Consider the following 24353-nt stretch of genomic DNA (forward strand, 5'->3'; position numbering starts at 1 on the left):
TTGCACCAGGAGGGACCCTCGGGCGTGAGAAAGGAACAGGCGCTTCCCCTTTGGGCCACTAGAGGGCGAAGGTTTCGGCTGGCTTTCCAGAGGAGGCTGCAAAAGGAGGGACATCCCTGAGCCTTCCCTCTCTAGAACGTAACACTCGCTCTCCTTAACCCTTGGAGGTCCGCAGGCGCTGAAGAGGCTGCAGGAGAGATTTGCAAGGGAGGCATCGAGACCTGATGTTGTGTGGGGACTCTTCCCATGCAAAGAGAGGCCGTGGGGAAAGAGAGACACGTGCCCAGCCCTCCTCCGGGCTCAGTCCCGCATTGCATGCATGATGGAGGAAACCACCATGCGGTCAAACACTGAAGCCTGGAACTTCAGGAGCCTCCAATACCAGGAGGCTGAAGGTCCCCGAGGACTTTGCAGCCGACTCCACTACTTTTGCAGGCGATGGCTGAGACCAGAAAAGCACACCAAAGCCCAGATGCTGGACCTGGTGGTTCTGGAGCAGCTCCTGGCTATCCTTCCCCCAGAGATGGAGGGCTGGGTGCGGGAGTGTGGAGCAGAGACCAGCTCTCAGGCGGTGGCCCTGGCAGAGGGCTTCCTCCTAAGCCAGGCAGAGGAGAAGAAAGAGCAGGCTGAGTTGCAGGTGAGACACTTTACTCTTAGGGAGCTCAAAAGAATAGAAAATGTGTTTGAATTCTTCACCCCTCCTTCCCAAACTTCTCTGGCATTCATAATAGGTGATGTTCCTGTAGGACATTGTTCCATTGTGTTCTCACTCAACCTCACTGATGGATTCCGGGGTCTTTGAGATTGAATTCTGAATATAAGAATTCACTTTATTTTGTGTGATGTATATTAATTCTTCTTTTTTCCTTCCTCCAATTTGAAGTGCTGCAATGTGGACATCAGAGACCCTGAGGGAAAGAAGAATCCATCCAATCCCCCTCAGGAGCCATTTCTCAGGAGGATCCCTTGGGAAGATCCAAGTCGGGACACCTCAGGAGGTAATTGAAGGATTTTCAGATTACCCACCTGTCTTACCTTCACTATCTCTTGTCTTCTATAGAAAATATCTTATTTTGTTAATTATGCATTTTGAAATTATTCCTTACAGAGAAAGAAGGAGTGAAGTTTTCGGGAATTTATAATGGAGCTCAAACAGTGGTTGAACCTCCAAATCAAGTAAGAAAGGCAAAAATTGTTAGTTTTGTATTCTCCCTATGCTTCAGGAAGCAAAGCAGGTTTGCAGAGTGCTCTCTCCTTCTATTTCTCTTCCTTGTTTGGACTGGATTATTTTTGTGTTCCTGAGCAACATAGAAAGCATAATAGTAGGTTCAAGTTGCTTTCAATACAGTTTCCTCTGTAGAATATTACTGGCTCATGATTAAGGTGACCAATCTTTTAGAATGGCAGAAGGGTATCAATAAATTTGTATGGGCAGGAAAGAAGCCGAGAGTAAAGCTGAAAATAATGCAAGATATACACGAGAGGGGAGGCTTGAAACTACCCAATTTAAAACTATATTATGATGCAGTGGTATTGTCTGTAATTAGTGATTGGATCAATTTATCTAATGATAGGATACTGAACCTTGAGGGATATGATCTGGTATATGGTTGGCATGCTTACCTGTTATTCAAAAAAAAAACCTGGACAAAAACTTTAAAAGTCATATTTTAAGAAATGCTTTACTGCGGGTCTGGAAAAAATATCAACATAAATTAAATGATAAGATACCTACGTGGGCAATTCCTAGACATGCAATTGAAAATATAAATATAGCACAAAAACAGGATAGAATTACTTATAGACAGCTTCTTATTTTGAAAGGAGGGGCACTACAATTAAAATCCTTAGAGGTACTAAAAGAGGAGAAGGCAGTTCAAACATGGTTCCAGTATGGGCAATTACAGGCCAGGTGGAGAATAGATCAAAAAATTGGTTTTTTGTCCAAGTTGAGGACAACTTATTTAAACAAATAAGAGATCAAAGTTTAATGCATATAAAGAGGATATATAATGTATTAATACAGATAGATTCGGAAACAGAGTTAGTTAAAGATTGTATGGTAAAGTGGGCTCAAAATATTGAAGAACCAATAATGTTGGATACATGGGAAAAAGTTTGGGTAAGAAATGTGAAATTTACACAAGCTCAAAACCTGAGAGAAAAGTTTTACAAGATGTTCTATAGATGGCATTTAGATCCTAAAAAGCTGGCTTCTATGTATCCGAATTTACAACCCAAATGTTGGAGATGTGGTTCTCTCGATGCTACATATTTCCATATATGGTGGACCTGCCAAAAGGTTAAGGCATTTTGGATAAAAATGTGGTGGATTATGCAAAATATCTTTAAAAGAAGGATAAAGTTTACTCCTCAGTTATTTTTGCTAGGTATAAGTACTGACTTTACAGCGGTAGAGACTAACTTGACTCTGCACTTAATAACGGCAGCAAGACTGTTGGTGGCGCAATACTGGAAGAAGGAAGACCTGCCTATAACTCAAGAATGGACATTAAAAGTTACAAATTTAGCTGAGATGGCTAAAATATCGGCATATCTTAAAGATCACTCAAATGAGAGATATAAACGAGACTGGAAAAAATGGATTGACTATATACAAAATAAATATGAGACTAAGAAATTCCAGATAGCCTATGCTTAAGATCAGGAATGATTTAAATTGTTTAAAGTTAGTTTAGCAAGAAGAAGCTAAGATCAATGTAGAGATGTTATTAATTTTTTTTATTTCTTTTTTCTCAATAGATTTTAGACTGTGTTTGTTAAAAATCTATACCGTGTACGGGTTCTGGGAAGTCGGGGGGGGGGGAGTAGGTGGGGGGTCGGGGGGAGGATGGAGGGAGGGAGGAATATATATTAGGTTAGACACGATGTGTTAGATCTCAATGTAATGTGACTCTACATGTATACTGCTTCTCTTTAATTTTCTTTTTAAAAATAGGATAAGCCAAATACATTAACATAAAGTAGAAATACGCCAATGGGAGGAGGAGTAGGAAAGAAGGAAGATGGGTAGAGAGGGATGGGAGAGAGGGTGGGGGGAAAGGCGAGAAGGAAGGGGGGAGCGGATCTGGAGAGAGGAGTGGTAGAGGGGGAGGGGAAGTAGGGTAGAGGGGGATAACGGAGGGAAGATAGAAAGTTGGAGGGTGGTGGAAGAAAGAGGTGTATGGGGAATGGAAGAGGTATATTGGGCTTTCATTTTCTGGGGCATTGTTGACAAGAGGATTTGATGCAATTATTGTTTAATATTGTATGGTGTATGCATGTGAGTGTATGAAAATGTAAATGAAAAATAGTAGGTTCAGGTTGCTCTCAATCAGCATAGCTTCCTCTGTCGAATGTTACTGTGACATGATGGTTTGTCCTTTCTACCCTCATTCTGTTTAGGAAATGTTTTTCAAAGACCACTGGTTAACCTGTTCTGCTAGGTCCTCCCCCAACTATGAATTTACAAGAAGTAAAACTGATTGTCCCCTAGGACTCCAAAATCTCTGTTGCACTTACTACTGCTGAGCTTGGTATCACCTGTTCTATGCCTGTGCATTATTTTTTCTTTCCAAAATGTAAAACCTTACATTTCTCGCTACTAAATTTCATTAGTTAGATAGGGCTCAAGCTGTTGATCCTTCTTTATCTCAAATTTATCTTCTGGAGTGTTGGTATTCCTGTCAATTTAGTCTTGTCTGCAAATGTGATGATTTCCCCTTTTATTCCCTTGTCTAAATCATTGTTGAAGATGAACAGATCTTGCAAATCCTCCTGTTCTGTTCTTTTTTCCATGTTCAGGAGAGTCTTGTGTCCTTCGAGGAGGTGGCTGTGTATTTCTCTGAGGAGGAATGGTCTCAACTGCATCCTGACCAAAAAGTACTCCATTCTGAAGTCATGCTTGAAAATCATAGGAATGTGGTCTCTCTGGGTAAGAGTTTTCTAGTCCCCAATCAGAGAATTCAAGAAGGCAGATTATAGCTAGTTTTTTATTTAAAAACCACTAATCATATATTGTCTCCTGGAAGGGAGAAGGATCTGGCCTTCCCGTACTCCTAGGAAGGAAAGAGCTTAATTGCTTGGAGGCTTTGATGTGAAAGGTTTCCTTGCTCCTTCCTTTACAGGAATCCCCCTTTCTCTCCCACTAAAGGGAAAGAATTCCGGCCCTGGTTTCCCCAACATCTTCTGAGGTAAAATTTACCTCAGACTTCATTTCTTTGAATCTTTTCTGCCCGAGGAGTCTTCTTTGCATCTTGTGTGCTGATCCTGTGCAGCGTCACAAAGGAGAACCTGGCCAAGGGCACCTTTAAGATTTTTCTGTATTTTTCCATTTCTATTTGAACTTATCTATGGAGGCTGAACAGAATGAGGTGTGCTTTTATGTGTCCTCTGGAGGTCATGTGAGAGGATTGTGTTGTCAGTAACTCTTCTACATGGTGTCTTAACTCATCAAGTTAAGCGTTTCACCAAGGCTTAACTCGGCAGCCTTGGTGAAATGGTCTCCTATTAATTATTATTATTCTCTATGATTCACTTTGGATCTCATACTCAAGGCACCAACTATTAAGCATCAAGAAAGCTTTCTGTGACTACCCCCGTTGCCCAGTCTTTACAAATGCAGAAGAGATTCTAATGCAGGAGAAAGTAAGTTCCTCTGAACAATAGATAAACAAAAAGAAAAGGAGGAGCCGATGGGGGTGGAGAAGGGATAAGCGAGAAAGATTTTGAATAGACTAAGAAAAAGAGGAATAAAAACTCCTTCCTTCACTCTTTCTGGCTAATTTACATTCACTTGCTAATAAGTTGGGTTTAGCTACAGGCTTGCCTTGAGTGCACTCATTGGAATGATTTTGAAGACATCTCTGCAGACTTGGATGAACTCAGAGATACTGTAACATCATATGTTAGTTATTATGAAGACCTACGTGTGCCTACCAGAAACCTGCAAATATAGGGTAACAGCAATCCTTGGTTCACAGCTAAACTCAAGCAGCTACATCGTGCCAAAGAAGAAGCCCTTAAAAAAGGCGATAGGGGGCGGAGCCTGGATGCCGTGAGGGGACGATGTGCAATCTCAAAGCTCTGAGATCGCACTCGATACTTTTATTGCTGGGGGTTCTAACGAACCTAAATCATCCTGAAGAGATGGTGAATAGGAAGATTACATCTTGCTGATCTCGGAGATATCGCAAGTCTCCGAGAAAAGCAGGTTTAAAGTCTTCATCTGGTAGTAAAAATTCCAGTCTTTTAAGACTGTCAAAGTCAGGGCGACTTGAAAGAGAAAGTGTTTCCAGCTGGTAAGAACCTTTTATTGTTTAAAGAAAAACGGACTGCCTAAAAATTCTAAAACTAATTTAAATTAAAGAATAGAAGAACCTAGCGACGATTTTGATCTTTTTAATGGTTTTAGACAGTGGTTATCTTACTCTTTAAATGTTGTTCACATGGATTGATTCTAAGTAAAACCTTTTCAAATGGATAGATTACTCCAACATTTCTTCTGATTCTCTGCAAGAGGGCTGTAAACCAATTCACTACAATTTGACTGTTTACATCTTGACACTTTTATTGCTTGGTTGTTTTGGCTTAAGATCTGATAAGATTGTACAGCTTTCAGTCTGCTTTCACTTGCAAATACTTCAGAGCTCTTAAGAAAAAATACAATTGTGTATAAACATGGCGTCTTTTCAAACGGCTCTCCAAGCGATACTCTCAGCTTTGAAGACGCTGTGATACAGAGGACAGAATTCAGAGAAAATTGGATTATTTGGTCTTTTTGGCAACAAATTATGAGGAAAAAACTGAGGATGTTTTCCAAATACAAAATAAGAATGAAAACGGAGATAAAGAATTTGAGCTTGTTGATATTCGTGACAATTGGTTTACTTCTGAGGGAGGAAAAAATGGAATGTTTGAAGAGGAGTTAAATGGAGAGAAAATTTACTTCAAAACACGGCACAGGAGGAGAAGAAAATATCAAAGAATTTATGGTTTATGAAATACTATTTGCAAAACATTTGATACCACTGCTGAGAATTAAAAACAAGCTGATAAAGGAAACAAAAAGAGGGCATCAACATCATATGAGAGACACCACAGACAAGAAGGTGCAAAGATTTCTTTGTATGAACTTGTTCATAAAGATGTTTGGAGAATTGGACCCACAAATGGCAGCAGATGTAAGATTGTTCTGTTATTGGAGAGATACAGGTTGATAGATGGAAGAGTATAATTCAAAATTAGCTAAACTTAGTTAAATCCATTGGTAATAGGTATAGTTAAATAAAAATTGATAATGATAGTAATGTATACAATGTTGAGTTGATATGATAAGTAATAATTGGATATGAGAAGGGAAGGTTAGAAATATTTTTGGACTATATATAAAGATTATTAATAACAATAATAATTATCATAAAAAACAAAACAAAACTATATACAGTTAAATTTTAACCAATGGGGGGAAATGCTATGATATAGGATATAATTAAATAAAGAAAGGATAATGATAATAAATTATATACATGGAGGATTAGAAATCTTTGGTATTAAATATTATGGATGTTTAGCTAAAACAGGACATGAGGACTTGGTGTTAATGGAGGATTATATAAATAAGTAAATGAAATGCCAGCATGTGGTTATGAATTGAATCTTGGTATATTTAAGGATGAAGGAGGTTTAAATAACTGTAGTCAAATAAAAGTGGAGGTATGATGATGTTGATATAGTAAATATTTGAGTTAAGACATTTGAACTAATATGAATTATATTTGATGACGGTGGAAGAGATGCACAAAAGCCTTTTGTAACCAGCTGATATACTTTTTACAACATATGTTTGTTTTGGAAATAAATAAATAAAATTATTTTAAAAAAAGGCAATAGAATGTTGCACAATCAGGCCAGAAATGTATTAATAAGGGAGATCAGAGCAGCAAAAAGGAGCTACTCTGAAAATCTGAGGAATCCGTTCTCAACAAATGAACCTGCAAACATGTGGAAAACTCTTGAAAATATTACGAGGTACAGCAAACCTTTCCATGCTGAAGGAAATCGACAACTGGCAGATGACCCAAATGTGTTTTTCTGTAGGTTTGAGAGCAAACTACTCTCACCTATCTCCACAATCCCCATCTCAGATACACCAACAACAGACAAGCCTCCTACAACTGAGTCCATCCCTTTGGGCCCTGCACCCCTGGTGACTATAGAAAATGATATGAAAGATCTATTTCACGGGAAAAAGCAAGGAAAAGCACCAGGACCAGACAAGATAACTCCTGCTTGCTTAATAGCTTGTGCTGATCAACTGGCGCCCATCTTCACCCGCATCTTTAATAAATCACTAGAGATGTTCAAATGCTCTACTATCATCCCAGTGCCGAAAAAAACCTTCCATCAAGTAACTGAATCACTACAGACTGGTTGCTCTTATATCCGTAGTTATGAAAACCTTTGGAATGCTGGTGCCGGCTCACCTGAGAACCACTACGGATCTGCTGTTAGAGACCTGGCAATTTGCCTACTGAGCAAATAGATCGGCAAGTGATGCTGTTAATATGGCTCTCACTACATCCTACAACATTTTGAATCTCCAACGACCTATGGAAGGGTCCTTTTTGTAGACTTCAGCTCAGCATTCAATACCATCATTCCAGATAGTCTTCTAATTAAACTAAATCAGCTAGCTGTGCCTGACCACACTCGTAAGTGGATTATACGTTTTCTGGGAGACAAGAAGTAGCAGGTGGAGCTTGGCAAAACCACATCAGATACCTGTACAATAAGCACAGGGCCCCTCAGAGCTGCGTGCTCTCTCCAAGAGCCGAGGTGGCGCAGTGGTTAAATGCAGCACTGCAGGCTACTGCTAGATCAGCAGTTCAGCGGTTCAAATCTCACCGGCTCAGGGTTGACTCAGCCTTCCATCCTTCCGAGGTGGGTAAAATGAGGACCCGGATTGTTGGGGGCAATATGCTGACTCTCTGTAAACCGCTTAGAGAGGGCTGAAAGCCCTATGCAGCGGTATATAAGTCTACTGCTATTGCTATTGCTGCTATTTCTATCTTCACAATCTTCTTTCTGTGCCAACACAGAAAGCTTATGATTTATGATGAATATTTTTATACTGATCACGATCACGATTTATTACTTATAGGTTTTATGTACACTGACAGCTTATGCACTGAAGACAAATGCATATTGTCTAATCATACTTGGCCTATAAATTATTCTAGTCTAGTCTAGTCTAGCCTAGTCTTGCCTTGTCATGTCGTTTCTTTCTATTCCTATTCTTCTATCCATATCTTACCCAGTTCTTTCCTGTCCTATCCTATCCATTACCTTCCTCTGAAACCTCCAAAAATTATGTGAGTACAGCACTTTCATTATCAGGTCATGGAAGAGCATTTAGCCAAACCATATCAAAAACAAAGGCCTCATTCAGTTTGACTCAGAGCATCCTTTGGTATAGGTAATCTCTTGAGTTACGACTGTTCACTTAGCGCCTATTTGAAGTTAGGACCTACCCTCACCCCCAATTTCAGATACAGCCCCTGAAATTACGAATGTTGCAGGACTATGGCCATCATTCACACTTATAAATGACAGCAGAGGTGCTGCAATGTTCACCCTTCTTATTCCCCCACCCTACCCCACTGAGACGATGAGACTTTAGGCAGTGAAATATCCTTAACCCACCCCAATAAATCCTAGGTTTTCTCCTAATTCCTCTTTAGATGTTTCCCCTGATTTTTCATAACGCAAAACTGACTTTGAGTGAGATTTGCATATATATAGATAATTGGAAGGAAAGAGATATTTTCTAGATATTTTCAAACCTTTCATGACTCATGAATATAAAAATCATGTCCATATCACAGCACTGTAATCATGCAAAATATAACATAATGGAATTTCAGAACAATTCAGAAGATAATTCATTGACTTTCTACAGTTTGATCTTTTTATTTAACCTTCTTATCATTTTCATTTCTCTTTTGCTTTGAAGGTAATAACGGGCAGGAGAATCAAGATTCCTGTGAACTGTTCCAAGTGATCAATGCTCAAGATGGAACGGAGAACTTTGGAATTCAAATAGAAAGTCATGAAAGAAACCAGCCAAACAATTGGAATCAGGAAAGCTCATCTTCCACTGATGCTCCGATGCAAGAGAAAATAAGGAAAAAATATATTGGGCAAAGTGTGAAGCTAATTAAAGCTAAATTACATGTAAACGAATGCTATTTAACCCCCCAAAAAGGAGAAGATGCTATAAGAAAATACAATGGAGAAAATTATAATGGGACATTCATTCTTTCTGTTGGAAATAACTTCCGTACATCTCAAAAAGTGATTCACACAAAAAAGAAGCCTTATAAATGCATGGTGTGTGGAAAGATCTTTACTCGAAATGATAGTCTTGTATGCCATAATATGATCCACACAGGGAAAAGGCCATTTAAATGCATGGAATGTGGAAAGACCTTTGCTCGAAATGGAGGTCTTATTTCCCATAAGTTGATCCACACAGGGGAGAAACCGTTTAAATGCATGGAGTGTGGAAAAACCTTTCCTCAAAGAGGTAATCTTATTCGGCATAAGATGATCCACACAGGGGAAAAGCCATATAAATGCATGGAGTGTAAAAAGACCTTTGCTCATAGGAGTGATCTTGTGATCCATCAAAGGATCCATACAGGGGAGAAGCCATATAAATGCATGGAGTGTGGAAAGACCTTTGCTCGAAATAATTATCTTATTTCCCATAAGATAATCCACACAGCGGAAAAGACATATAAATGTATGGAGTGTGGAAAAACGTTTACTCGAAATAGTGTTCTTCTTCGCCATAAGATGATCCACACAGGGGAAAAGCCATATAAATGCATGGAGTGTAAAAAGACCTTTGCTCGTAGGAGGGATCTTGTGATCCATCAAAGGATCCATACAGGGGAGAAGCCATATAAATGCTCAGAGTGTGGAAAGACCTTTGCTCACACTGGTGGCCTTATTTCACATAAATGGGTCCACACAGGGGAGAGTCCCTATAAATGCATGGAGTGTGGAAAGACCTTTGCTCAAAATAGTCATCTTCTTCGCCATAAGATGATCCACACAGGGGAGAAGCCATTTAAATGCTTTGAGTGTGGAAAGACCTTTGCTCATAAAAGTAATCTACTTCGCCATAAGATGATCCACACAGCGGAAATGATCCACACAGCGGAAAAGACATATAAATGTATGGAGTGTGGAAAAACCTTTACTCGAAATAGTGTTCTTCTTCGCCATAAGATGATCCACACAGGGGAAAAGCCATATAAATGCATGGAGTGTAAAAAGACCTTTGGTCATAGGAGTGATCTTGTGATCCATCAAAGGATCCATACAGGGGAGAAGCCATATAAATGCTCAGAGTGTGGAAAGACCTTTGCCAAGACCGGTGGCCTTATTTCACATAAATGGATCCACACAGGGGAGAGGCCCTATAAATGCATGGAATGTGGAAAGAGCTTCAGTCGGAGGGATCGTCTCACTTCTCATAAAAGGATTCACACGGATATGCCATATAAATTCGTGGAATGTGGAAAGGGTTTCTTCAAAAACTGATCATTGATGTTACATAAAAGGATTCACAGTAGAAAAGGCTTATAAAAGAATGGAGTTTGGAAAAACCTTTACTCAGATCATTCATCTTAATTCCCATACAAGGATCCACATGGGAGAAGGTATAGAAATGTATGGTGTGTGGAAACGGCTCCAGTCATAATAGTTCCCTTACATATCATAAAAGGATCTATACAAAGCAGAAACTGTATGAGTAACTTGGAAAGAGCTTCCGGAAAAGTAATGACCTAAAATATTTGGGTGAGAATGCATAGATTTTATTGGTTAATTCTTTTGTATTTCTTGTATGTGTGTAATGATCTAGGGTAGGTTAATAAAAAGGTTCCCAAATCCTCACAAGTGGTATCCTGAGAGATGAAATGACTGAGGAAAACAAAAAGCAATTAGCACGTTTTATTTATGAACCCCAGACTATTGAAGGTACTATCATTTGAAGATGAGCAATGCTACTTGTAGATGAAGATTGATAATCTTTTTCTTAAATTTGTTTATTGCAGCTTACCTTGGGGGTTAAGTGTCAGCCTCTGCTTTGCTGCTGCTTCGGCTGCCATTGAAACGGGGAGGGGGGGCATGGTATTTGGGAGGGGAATCCTGATGTGCTGGAGGAAGATTCTAGACGCTGACCTGCCCATCTTACTGCGCATGTGGAGGAAGGGAGTTTCCCGCCAAGGTTAACTGTCCAGCATTCCATCCTGGTGATGACATTTGAAGTTATCTCCCACCTGACAGTTGGGTGCATTATAATTGGACTATGGACTGGGGTGCCAAGGGGAGGGGATTGAATTATACATGATATTATTCGCTTTCGCGCCTAATTAACCAGACTCAGCTTAGTTTTGCTATTGTTCATTTATAATTAGTAAAAGTACACTTGATTTCAAACAAATGGAGTTGAGTGGTTTCTTTCCTGATTACTAAATAAAGTCGCAGCTGACATTAAGATTGGCTTTGGCGAACTGGGTGAGCATGGCCAGCTTGAAACCACTCACTGGACATGGCTGATGGAGGGTGTGGCCACTGGGTGGGCATGGCTAGCTTGACACCATTCCCCAAACTGCGGTATGTCTCCTGTTTGCAGTAGGTAGACCGGGCCGAAGCCACACTGGCCCGATGACTCCTGTTTACATTGGGTACAATGGGTGGAAGCGACTTGGGCTGCCCTGGGATGGATGGATAGATATAGATAGATAGATAGATAGATAGACGATAAGCATCTTAAAGGTGCCCTTTCCCAGGCTCTCCTTTGTGATGCTGCATAGGCTCAGGACACAAGATACAAAGAAGACACCTTGGGCAGAAATGATTCAAAGAAATGAAGTCTGAGGTAAATTTTACCTCAGAAGATGTTGGTAGTCAAATATGGATAGAGATATTAGATGATAGATACTAGAGATGTTAGCTAGATCAATCAATAGATAGACAAGACAGACATATACCTAGATAGGCATATATAAATACTGATAGATCAACTAATACATGGCTACAGATAGATGATACATAAATGCATGTAGAGAGTAGTTAGATAAACAGACAAATGTATAGAGATGAATAGGATAGATATTTCATTTATTTATTTAGTTTGTCACATATGTACAAGATAACAGGAATAAGAATAAACATGAATAAGAACACGGGAAATGTGTACAAATAAATGGGGATAGTAGGAGAGGGACCTTAGGCACGCTGGTTCGCTTATTCATCCATCTAATAGATGATAAAGATGATAGATGATAAACATCATAAAGGTGCCTGGATGGATGGATGGATGGATGGATGGATGGATGGATAGATAATGATAAACATCTAAAACATATAAAACATGAAAACTAAAAAATATGAAGAACAGTTGCAGGAACTGGGTATGTCTAGTTTAATAGAAAGAAGGAGTAGGGGAGACATGATAGCAGTGTTCCAATATCTCAGGGGTTGCCACAAAGAAGAGGAAGTCAAACTATTCTCCAAAGCACCTGAGGGTAGGACAAGAAGCAATGGGTGGAAACTAATCAAGGAGAGAAGCAACTTAGAACTGAGGAGAAATTTCCCGACAGTTAGAACAATTAATCAGTAGAACAACTTGCCTCCAGAAGTTGTGAATGCCCCAACACTGGAAGTCTTTAAGAAGATGTTGGATAGCCATTTGTCTGAAACGGTATAGGGTTTCCTGCCTAGGCAGGGGGTTGGACTAGAAGACCTCCAAGGTCCCTTCCAACTCTGCTATTGTATTGTATTGTATCTTAAAAGTGTCCTTGGCCAGACTTTCCTTTGTGATGCTGCACAGGCTCAGCCCACAAGATGTGAAACTTGGGCAGAAACGATTCAAAGAAATGAAGATGTTGGTTGATAAATATGGATAGAGATATTAGATGATAGACAGATGATAGATTGATAGAGATGATAGCTAGAAGGATCGATAGATACACAAAACAGACAAGTACCTAGATAAGGACAGATCATAAATACTCATAGATCAACAAATACATGGTTAGAGGTAGATGATATATAGATACTATCAGGTTTGACTTCATTTAATAATCAGGAAAGAAACCACTCAACTCCATTTGTTTGAAATTAAGTGTACTTTTACTAATTACAAACGAATAGTAGCGAAGCTAAGCTGAATCTGGTTAATTAGGCGCGAAAGCAAAGAATATAATGTATAATTCAATCCCCTCCCCTTGGCACCCCAGTCCGTAGTCCAATTATAATGCACCCAACTGTCAGGTGGGAGATACCTTCAAAAAACATCACCAGGATGGAATGCTGGACAGTTAACCTTGGCGGGAAACTCCCTCTCTCCACATGCACAATGAGATGGTCAGGTCAGCGTCTAGAATCTTCCTCCAGCACACAATGATTCCCTTCCCAAATACCATGCCCCCCCCTCCCCGTTTCAATGGCAGCCGAAGCAGCAGCAAAGCAGAGGCTGACAGATACATAAATACATGTAGACTAGATAGATAAATAGACAAATGAATAGAGATGAATGGATGGATAGGTAGATATTTTATTTATTTAGTTAGTTTGTCACATATGTACAAGATAACAGGAATAAGAATAAACATGAATAAGAACACAGGAAATGGCTACAAATAAATGGGGATAGAAGGACAGGGACCTTAGGCACGCTGGTGCGCTTATTCATGCACCTAATAGATGAAAAAGATGATAGATGATAAACATCATAAAGGTGCCTTTGGATGGATGATGGATGGATAGAAAGATAAATAGATGATAAAACATCTTAAAGGTGCCCTTGGCCAGGTTCTGAAATGCAGAGGTACAGTATAGGTGGTACCTTGCTCAATAGTAGTAACTGTGAGAGGGATCTTGGAGTCCTAGTGGACAACCATTTAAATATGAGCCAGCAGTGTGCAGCAGCTGCCAAAAAAGCCAACACAGTTCTAGACTGCATAAACAGAGGGATAGAATCAAGATTAAATGAAGTGTTAATACCACTTTATAATGTCCTGGTAAGGCCACACTTGGAATACTGTAGTGTTACACGGACAATGCAACCAATTACTTGGTAGCTACCAAGTGATATGCCATTAACTAATTCTAACTCATTATCATGTAGGTTGATAACTACCACCTCATGGTGTGTTTTTACTATGCTAATGATAAACAAAGACCTCTAACCGCTGCTGACCTTCCTTGATTTCAGGAACAGCTACTTTGTGAGGTTTCTTAAGACATTGTGCTCAATCACTATGGTTAACTCTTCTAGCTAGTGCAGAAAGGTGATAAAGAGATGTTACTTCGATGGTGGGAGGAGCCAACGTTGCAACGATACATTGTGCGGATTCGGCTGTTCGAATCCGTCGATGACACTTCTGCCCCTGGATGGTCTGGCAGGACCTAAACCATCCCAAAGAGACGGTGAGTGGGAAGACAAGACCTTGCTTGTCGCAGGGACATCGCAAAGTCCCTGATTGACCGAAGTGGAGTGCTTCCAACCGGCGGCAAACAGGCAGCCCCCCACCCAGCTGACATAGTTGGAGACAGCTCCAGGAAGAGAGAATGGTAGTGTTTCTACCTGGTGAGCTTTTTTTTTTCTTTTCTTTTAGAAGATTGCCCTAAGAAACTCTTTTCTTAAGTTTAATTAGTCCATTAAGCAAGAACAAAGCGGCGTATTTAATCCCCATTGGACTGCCTTAGAAAGTTTTTTGCTCTTGCTTGTAGTCTGTTGTGGATTGAGTGATTGCAACGCTCCCATTTTTTCCACTTGAGGTGAAGGGATCTTTTTTTTCCTATTTCCCTTTACTACTTTAACTTTTTGGCTTAAATTAAAACTCTTTTTACTTTAATAAATTTCTTCTGCTTGTTGTAATATTATATTGGAGATACTTAAGGAAAGAGGTTTTAAAAGAATCGAATCTGCCACTTGGAAGGCCAAGTCTGAAGTTTTTTTTCCTTTGCTGTTGTAACAATGTTTTCTTTGTTCACTCTTATCTGACTATACTGACTGTACAAAAGGGTTTGGTGTGTGGAAAATATTTTGACAAGAATTGGAAAAGGAAAGAAAAACTTTAGAACCCTTCTTCTTTGAAAACCATAAAAGAACATTTGTCTAAAATAAAAATAGATATATTCTTCAAAATCTGTGACAGGCTAGAGTGGCAGATAGTACCAAATTTTTCTTCCTGCTCTTTCTCTATATTTTTCCTTATTCTAAAAAATGGAGCAATAGATGAAGAAAACTTGTTAATTCAAAACATTTTGGCTGGACTTCAAAGCATCTCAGAAGGACTTGAGAGATTTGACAAGAAATGGGACTGACTATGGGATATTACAAAAAAAGATGATGGGGTTATAGCCCCAGAAATTAAAGAAGTGAATGAAAATACAGAAAACAAAGATAAGAACTCAGATTAACTTATAAATGGAGTAAACGTGAATGAAAGTGGAAAGAAGGGAAGCTGGAAAAGTGACTTTGATAATTTGGTGTTCCATCCCAAACTCCAAGATGTAGGAGAAAAAGAAAGAGCAAAAAAGATGGAGTTAATAAGACAAGTCTATTCAGAAACAAACTTGACAACTAAAGTTAAGCTTACATTAATAACAACTCAAGGGCAACAAAACTACATGAGAGATCGTTTAAGTTTCAATGTGCGGAGAGAACTGTTAAACCCTGGAAAGGTTCTGGATATAGAATTGACACAACAACTGGCGAGAGATGAAAGACCATTTTGTTACTGGAAAGATACTGGTTAATGATGCCAATCTGGCTATTTGAGAGACCGCCTTCTGCCAATTACCTCCCTGCGTCCCATCAGATCGCACAGGGTAGGCCTCCTCCGAATTCCATCCGCCAGTCAGTGCCGACTGGCGACTACGCGGAGGAGAGCCTTCTCAGTTGCAGCTCCGACGCTATGGAACAATCTCCCCGTGGAGATCCGCACCCTCACCACCATCCAGGCCTTCCGCACGGCCCTCAAGATCTGGCTAGCCCGTCAGGCCTGGGGATAGGATTTTACTCTCTCCCCGCCCGAATGTTGAGTGAATGTTGTGTTTTATGGTTAATTTTTTTTTACTCACGTTTTTCTTTTATGTCTTGTCTTGCACTCCCTTCCCTCATTATTGTAAGCCGCCCTGAGTCCCCTCAGGGAAAAGGGCGGCCTATAAATGTTCAATAAATACTAAATACTAAATACTAAATTGATGGAAAAAACTAGTTAATTTTGATTATTATTAAGTAGAGATTTTAGTACCTTATAGACTGTTTTAAATTACCACTGAATGTTTATCCATTAACATAAATTTACTATGATACTAATAGAGAAGTAATAACTCTAGTTAGGATAAATAACCAGGCCATAGAAATGCTAATATACATTCTGGGTAATTGTTAATATTTCTTAGATTGTCTTAGATGTCTAATGTTTATTTTCTTAGCATGTAATTAACTAATTTGGGATTGAGGGAAAAGTCCTATAAATCTTATTAATAAATCATTGTTTAAAGACGGTTATAAAGTTATAATATTGTGAGGGCCTGGAGAGGAGAGGTGAGATAATCAGTAACCTTTAGTTAACTACAAATATAACAATGAAATGTTAATGGACAATATTTAATGATACATATAGGTGTGTTATGGCGGGGGGGGGGGAAATGCTTAGATATCTTACTTAACCGAATTAATTTTAGAACATGTCATAAAGGTGTAATGGTATTGGAGATCTATTGAAATTGTAAATGAACACCAGTAGGTGGTTGTGTCTTTTAATATAAATGATTCTAGATAAAAACATGTTTAAACAATGGTAACCAAATGAGAATTATGGTACAGGGGTAGTAAAATACATAACTTTTCTTTCTTGACTTAAAATGTACATGATTTGAATGAACTATATGTAAGAACTGTGGAAGAAACGCATGGAATATATTTGTAACCAATCGATATGCTTTCAACAAGATGTAACGAAAGATGGTTTTTTTTCTTTTTTCTTTTTTGTTTAAAACAATAAAAAAAATTCTCAAAAAAAAGATGTTACTTCAAGCAGGCAAAAGCGCAACTGTGGGGTTATTACAATGCATCATCTGGATGATTCTTAGAACTGTGGTTACACATGATTGAAAACTCATCAATTCTTTGCTTTTGCAGTGTTTCCCAGGCATGAACAAGGACACGGAATGAAACAATGTATAACTTGTAACATTTACTCATTTGAATGTATAACATTTGATTCTTTCAGTGTGTGAGAACATGCACATTCTCATGAACACCAATGATGTAATTACTAACCAATTACTGTGCCTTGGAGACTTGTTAACCAATAATGGAATAACACGTAAAGTAGGTGAGAACTAAGAAACTAAGTAACTATAAAAATCCTGTCTGATGCTCAATAAAGTTGCTGTTGATTCTTGCTGTTGATTCTTGATATTCAATAAACTGCTGTTTGTTCAGCTATCTGTGGATTGGTTTATTTTCATTCATCTTCAGCCTCGGGAACCAATGCAACATGCAAACGAATAATTTTGGCTGAAGTTAATTCAAAGCCTACAAAACCCTCTAATAATTATTCATAAGTTAACAGATCCTCAAACTGGAAGGGTGTCATAGCTTTGAAGTAAAAACCAGACACATTTCTCCTCATCCTAAACCCACTTGCATGAGAAGGCTCTAAGGCTGGGATGTTAGACAACCGGCAGCAAACTGGAGAGACATGATAAGTACCATGGTGACAAGTGCACCATTGGCATTGCTAAAGGAACAGCTGAGGCACAAATCCTCCTGAAGATAATGTCTACCTGCTTGCAAAACATTGATTGCAAGCCTCACAAACCAGATGTCTCCCACACCTCCATGGAGTGCTTATCCTAACTATATTGTGAGGGTTTGATCCCCCCCCCCTTTTTTTAACCTTCCCTAGATCATTACACACATACAGGAAATGCAAGAGAGTTAACCAAGAAAGTCTGTATGGATTCTCACACAAATATACATTTATTGAAAAATTAGGTCATTACTTTTCTGGAAGTTCTTTCCAAATTACTCATATAATTTGTTTTGTATAGATTCCTTTATGATATGTAAGGGAACAATTATGACTGGAGCCCTTTCCATAGTCCATACATTTTTATACCTTCTCCCATGTGGATCCTTGTATGAGAAGTAAGATGACTGGTCTGAGTAAAGGTTTTTCCAAACGCCATGCTTTTATAAGGCTTTTCTATTGTATGGGTCCTTTTATGTAACATCAGTGATCAATTTTTAAAGAAACGCTGTCAAGCCCCATATATTTCTATTGGGATTCTGGCATTGTGGTGGGAGTAGGGAGGATTGGATAGATCTCTATATGAAGTTTCTGTTTCCTGCATCACTGTACTGTTGGGTGGTGGTGGTGGTGGTTTGCACTGCTTTGAATGGCTGTTTTTAAGAGGAAAGTTTAATTCCCGCCAAGACCTCTTGCTATCACAAGCCTTTCAATAAAAGCTCCTCTTGGAATAACTTCAGTTTCAAGAGCCCTGCTTTCTTGGGAAGATTGGAGAGGCAAGACCTTACAAACCCTTTGCACATTCCACAAATTTATATGGCATGTCTTGTGTGAATCCTTTCATGAGAAGTAAGATGATACCTCCGACTGAAGCTCTTTCCACACACCAAGCATTTATAGGGCTTCTCCCCTGTGTGGATCCTTTTGTGAGAAGTAAGACAATCACTCCGACTGAAGCTCTTTCCACACTCCATGCATTTATAGGGCTTCTCCCCTGTGTGGATCTTTTTATGGGAAATAAGACCACCAGTCCGAGCAAAGGTCTTTCCACACTCTGCACATTTATACGGCTTCTCCCCTGTGTGGATCCTTTTATGGACTGTAAGATCACAATTCCTCCGAAAGCCCTTTCCACATTGCACACATATAAATCCCTTCTGACTTGTGTGGATCATTTCATGGTGTATAAGGGAATATTTTGTTTTGAGCCACTTACCACATTCTTTGCAACTATATGGCTTTTCTCCTGTGTGGGTCCTTTTATGGATTGCAAGTTTATCCCTCTGAGCAAAGGATTTCCCACACTCCATGCATTTATATGGCTTCTCCCGTGTGTGGATTCTTTTGTGGGAAATAAGACCACCAGTCTGAGAAAAGGTCTTTCCACACTCCATGCATTTATAGGGCTTCTCCCCTGTGTGGATCCTTTTATGGATTTTAAGATCACAGTTCCTCTGAAAGCCCTTTCCGCATTGCACACATTTAAATACCTTCTGCCTTGTGTGGATCATTTCATGGAGAACCAGGGAACATATTGTTCTGAACCAGTTTCCATGGTCCTTGCAATTATGTGGCTTCTCCTCCGCATGGATCCCATTATGTTTAGTAAGTTGACTCCTGTGAGCAAAGGTCTTTCCACTCTCCATGCATTTTTTTTTTCCTTTGTGGATCTTTTTATGATAAAGAAGACCACCATTTGACATAAAATTAGCTTTGATTAGTTTCACACTTTTCCTAATATATTTCTTTATTTTCCCTTGCTGGGCAAGAAAACCTTGCATCGAAGCATCAATAGAAGATGAGGTTTCCCGATTCCAGTTAATTAACGGGTTTCCTTCATGTTTTTCTACTTCATTTTGAATTGCAGACTTCTCCATTCCACTTTCAGCACTGATCACTTGGGGCAGTTCAAAGGAATCTTGATTCTCCTGCCCATTATTACCTTCAAAGGAAAAGAATAATCGCTGGTGAAAAACATTAAACTGTAGGAAATCTTAATTCTTAATAACTTCCAATACATTGCACATTTCAATGCTTCCAATGACATGGTATACAAATTACAATTTCTATACTAATCAACTATAGAAGCATTGCAAATATCTAGAAAATATCTCTCTACAATTATACATATGTATTCAAATCTCATCCAGACATAGCTCTCACTTTATCAGAGGAAACAGCCTGGAAGGGGATTGAGAGATAGTCTGATATTTACTAGTCAGTTAATTTCAGCAGAGATCTGTGAGAGCTAAAACAATTTTGAAACGAATCCTCTTTTTTTCTATCCAAACTGCCTTCTTTTTGCTATTCATTTTCTCTTGCCAAAATCACGTAGCCGCAGAGAAAAAACCTCAGTAACTAGAAATACTTCTATTTACCCTCAACGCTAGAGTTAGGAATAACAAACTCTTACCGAGAGAGACCACGTTCCTATGATTTTCCACCATGACTTCCCAATGCAGCTCTTTTTGGTCAGAGCTCAGCTGTGACCACTCCTCCTCAGAGAAATACACAGCCACCTCCTCGAAGGATACAACGCCCTTCTGAACAAGAAACGACAAAAAAGGCCAGGGAGGGTTTGGTGTGTCTGTTCCATTGTTCACAAATTCCGAAACCACAACTATTTGCTAAATTAAATAGTTATTTGCTAAATTAAATACTTAAATCATTAGCTTGATAAGATTCCAAGGTTTAAGGGAGATAGGAGAACAGAAAATTGTGTTTATTCCTTCATTCCTATTTCTTGAAGATATTTTTTAAAAAAAATACGTCTTGTAAACTAATAGTAGGAAGAGTACCCAGCAGAGCAAGTTTACTAGAGCAAGTTAAAAAAAAACAGTTCCTCTTAGGTATAACGATGACTAAATATAAAAAAGAGACCCTATATCTAATGTTACATATAATTACAGTGTCTAGGATTGCATTCACGCAGAGATGGAAGAATAACACCAAATGAAGATGAAATAATAAGAAAGATTCTAGACTGCGCCGAGATGGACAAGTTAACTAAAGAAATCCAAGAAAAGAAAGACAGAATATTATTTAGTATGGGGAAAATGGTATAGGTGGTTGGAGGAAAGAAACAAAGATTAACATTAGAACCTAAGAAAGATAAACATTATAATCCAAGGAAAAATGTTACACAAGTAAAAGAAGCACAAAGTTTGCCTGATGTGTATAGCCCAAAAATGGATAGATAAGTAAATGATAATGAAATAAGAGGGTTAAAAATGGAGAAATCCAATGGACGTGTATTAGGAGGGAAAATATTGTATATAAAATGGTACCGATTCAAAACTGCTACTAGAAGGAACATGAAGCGCCGGTGTGTTGTATAAATGTTGTATCTATGTCTTTGTTATTATGTTTAAGTGTTTAAAATAATAATAATAAAAAAACATTTACTAAACAGAATCTGGGGATAGAAATGACAAAACATTGTGTCCCAACAACAGTCTTCAGAGGAAACTAACCTGCTGAAAGCAACCTGAACCTGCTATTCTCCTTTCCATGGTGCTCGGAATCAGGCAAATAACACTGCCAGAACAAGGGTGGGAGTGGAAGGAGAGACGAATGGAGTGTACGGTACACCAGTTTGACTTCTTGAAGGCAAGAGACAATACAAATCTAGTTTATATCCCCCACTTACTTCATTTGTAGGTTCAACCACTGATTCAGCTCCGCCATAAAGACCGGAAACCTTCATACTATGTTTCCCTGTGAGGAAGACATTCATGATTAATAAGTATAAGTATAATCTTTATTGTCATTGTACTTAAATACAACAAAATTGGTTATATAATAGCAAAATAGAAGGATCTATCCTTCTTAAGAGAAGGCATAGACAAGGTAAGATAGCTGGGATCTCTCTGGGGAGCGAAGGACCTTCGGTTACCTCCCAAGGTGTCCTGACTTGACTCTTCCTCAGATACCGCCCTGAAAAACAGATCCTCAGGGGAATTTGATGGATTCCTCCTTCCTTCAGTGAAGGACTTGAAATAGAAGGAAGGAGAAAAGAAGAATAATTTATCACACAATATGAAGTAGATACTTGATCTCTGAACACAACCTCAAAGTGCCCAATATTCCTCAAGGAGCTGAGAGTGGAATGAATGGAACTGTGTCCAACAAGAATTAGTGAAAGACCTCCATGTAGCACCTCCGTGCCAGAGGAGTCTGGAAGGGATCGGGTGACGAATTCAAACTCTTTATTCCCTCAAAGCTCATCTAGACTCCAGAGACAAAGGTCTCTCACCTCCAACTTGACCTGTTCCTCTGCCTGGCTCAGGAGGAAGCCTTCCGCCAGGGCCACCGCCTGGGAGCTGGTCTCTGCTCCACAATCCCGCACCCAGCTCTCCATCTCTGGGGGCAGGATAGCCAGGAGCTGCTCCAGAACCACCAGGTCCAGCATCTGGGCTTTGGTGTGCTTATCTGGTCTCAGCCATCGCCTGCAAAAGTTGTGGAGTCGGCTGCAAAGTCCTCGGGGACCTTCAGCCTCCTGGTATTGGATGGTCCTGAAGTTGCAGGGCTGAACTTCTGAATGGAGGATGGTTTCCTCCTCCAGGAACTTCCGCCGGCTTTTTTTCCTGATCTCCCCACAGCTCCCAGGCTGAAGAGCACAAGGGCCTTTTGGAGCGGCTTCAGTTGCTAAAAGTTGTGTCTCCATCCTTTCTCTGGGCTGCAAGGCAACTCCAAGTGAATCTTTTCTTGTGGATCTCCAACCGCTTTGCATTCATAGGATGCTTTTTGTTTTTGCAGGACTGACCACCGCAGGTTATTCTGCTCTCTTTGCCCAAGAGATACTTTTGCCTTGAAAACATTGGAAATGGCTTTGAATTTGTGTAGCTGAGATGGAAAGAAAAATAAATGCCAAGAATTACAAAGTGGAGAATTCAGCCACTGAACAACCTTCACCCAACCTGCCCGGAGCCCCAAAGGGGTCATCCCAGAGCAGGGCCGGGAAGGAGGCAGCTGGAGAGGCAGCCCCGCTTCTCTCCCCCTCCGGGGACAGGGTCGGGCCTTCGAGGAGCCGGGTGCGAATCCTGCCTTCTCCTCGCCCGGCTTCTCTCCTCTCCTGCTGGGACTTCCCCCTTCATGCAAAGGACGGCTGGGGAGCATGGGACCCGGGGTTGAAACCGGCAAAGGGCCGGGAGAGGGTCTCTCTCTCCTCCGCCTCCCTTTGCCCGAGAAGAGCCCCCAACTCACCCGGGACACGTCTGGATCCCCCCCCCCCAAACTCTCCCGCAGACTCTCCGCCTCCTGCGGAGACTCAGGGGTCAAGGAGAGCGAGTGCGGCGTCCTAGAGCGGCAAGGCTCTATGAAGTCGTTTCCTTCACGTCCTCCTCTGCAAAGGCAGCCGTGACTTTTGTCCCCCTGTGGGCCAATAGGGAAGCGCCTGATGTTCCCTTCTCTTGGCAGACGGCGCCCCCTAGTGGGTGCTGCGTAAATTTACAGGCTTCCCTGCAAAGCGCGGGAAAGAGGAGCGCATCTGAGGGAAGAGCAGGGATGATGATGGGCATGGAAGGAGGAGGAAAGGCCCCTCTCTCTACCTCCCTGCCCATAGAAAAGCTTTGCGGTCTCCAGTGGCAGCACTTTCCCCGTCTTCCTCTCCTTCCTGTCCAGGAAATTGTTTTGTGGAGATGGAGAAAAATCTCCCTGGAGGATTTGAACTCGCTTCCCTCAGGAACAGCCGCCCTGTAGTCTGGGCAGAGATTGGGGGAGGCCTCAAAAAGATCCAAAAACCCCAATATAGGGAGATTATGAGAGGTTTAAAAGCTTTATCTAGAATATGTTATAAATAAGAGCCAAGGTGGCGCAGTGGTTAAATGCAGCACTGCAGGCTACTGCTAGATCAGCAGGTCAGCGGTTCAAATCTCACCGGCTCAGGGTTGACTCAGCCTTCCATCCTTCCGAGGTGGGTAAAATGAGGACCCAGATTGTTGGGGGCAATATGCTGACTCTCTGTAAACCGCTTAGAGAGGGCTGAAAGCCCTATGAAGCGGTATATAAGTCTAACTGCTATTGCTATTGCTATAAAGATGTATTGTGATTGGATGATTTTAGGATGATTTAATGGAATGTTATTATATAATCCTATTCTAGATTTTGAATATTATATATAAAAGGACGTAAAACAATTATAGTAAAATTAAGGTTGAGATATAATAATTGTGATATACATGAATATAGGTGAATTTAAAATGTGCAATTTGATATAAAAAGCAGGTGGTGACTATGGAAAAGATGCTGTAACCAACTGACACACTTTCTACAATTTGTAATGGAAGATGTTTTTTTTTATTTTTATGTTTGTCTTTGTTTAAAAACAAATAATTTTTTTTTTAAAAAAAGGTCCAAATCAAAGATGTTTTGCTCCTGTTCGCCTTGGTCAAACCAGTAGTAGCAGTGGTAGGAGCCTCCACCCATCTGTCCGGATGCTTCTGTGCATGCACAGAAACTTTTGCGCATAAGAATTGTGCATTAGCATGCACGAACTAGTAGTAA

The 24353-nt window shown here is 40.0% G+C and overlaps 1 pseudogene; it reads left to right on the top strand.

The window, feature by feature from the left end:
* LOC116502609 overlaps window positions 1–11186 on the top strand; it is a 46297-nt pseudogene extending 35111 nt beyond the window's left edge.
* Window positions 11187–24353: the final 13167 nt, after the last annotated feature.

This window comes from Thamnophis elegans, chromosome 2 (assembly GCF_009769535.1).
Source record: "Thamnophis elegans isolate rThaEle1 chromosome 2, rThaEle1.pri, whole genome shotgun sequence".
NCBI lineage: Eukaryota > Metazoa > Chordata > Lepidosauria > Squamata > Colubridae > Thamnophis > Thamnophis elegans.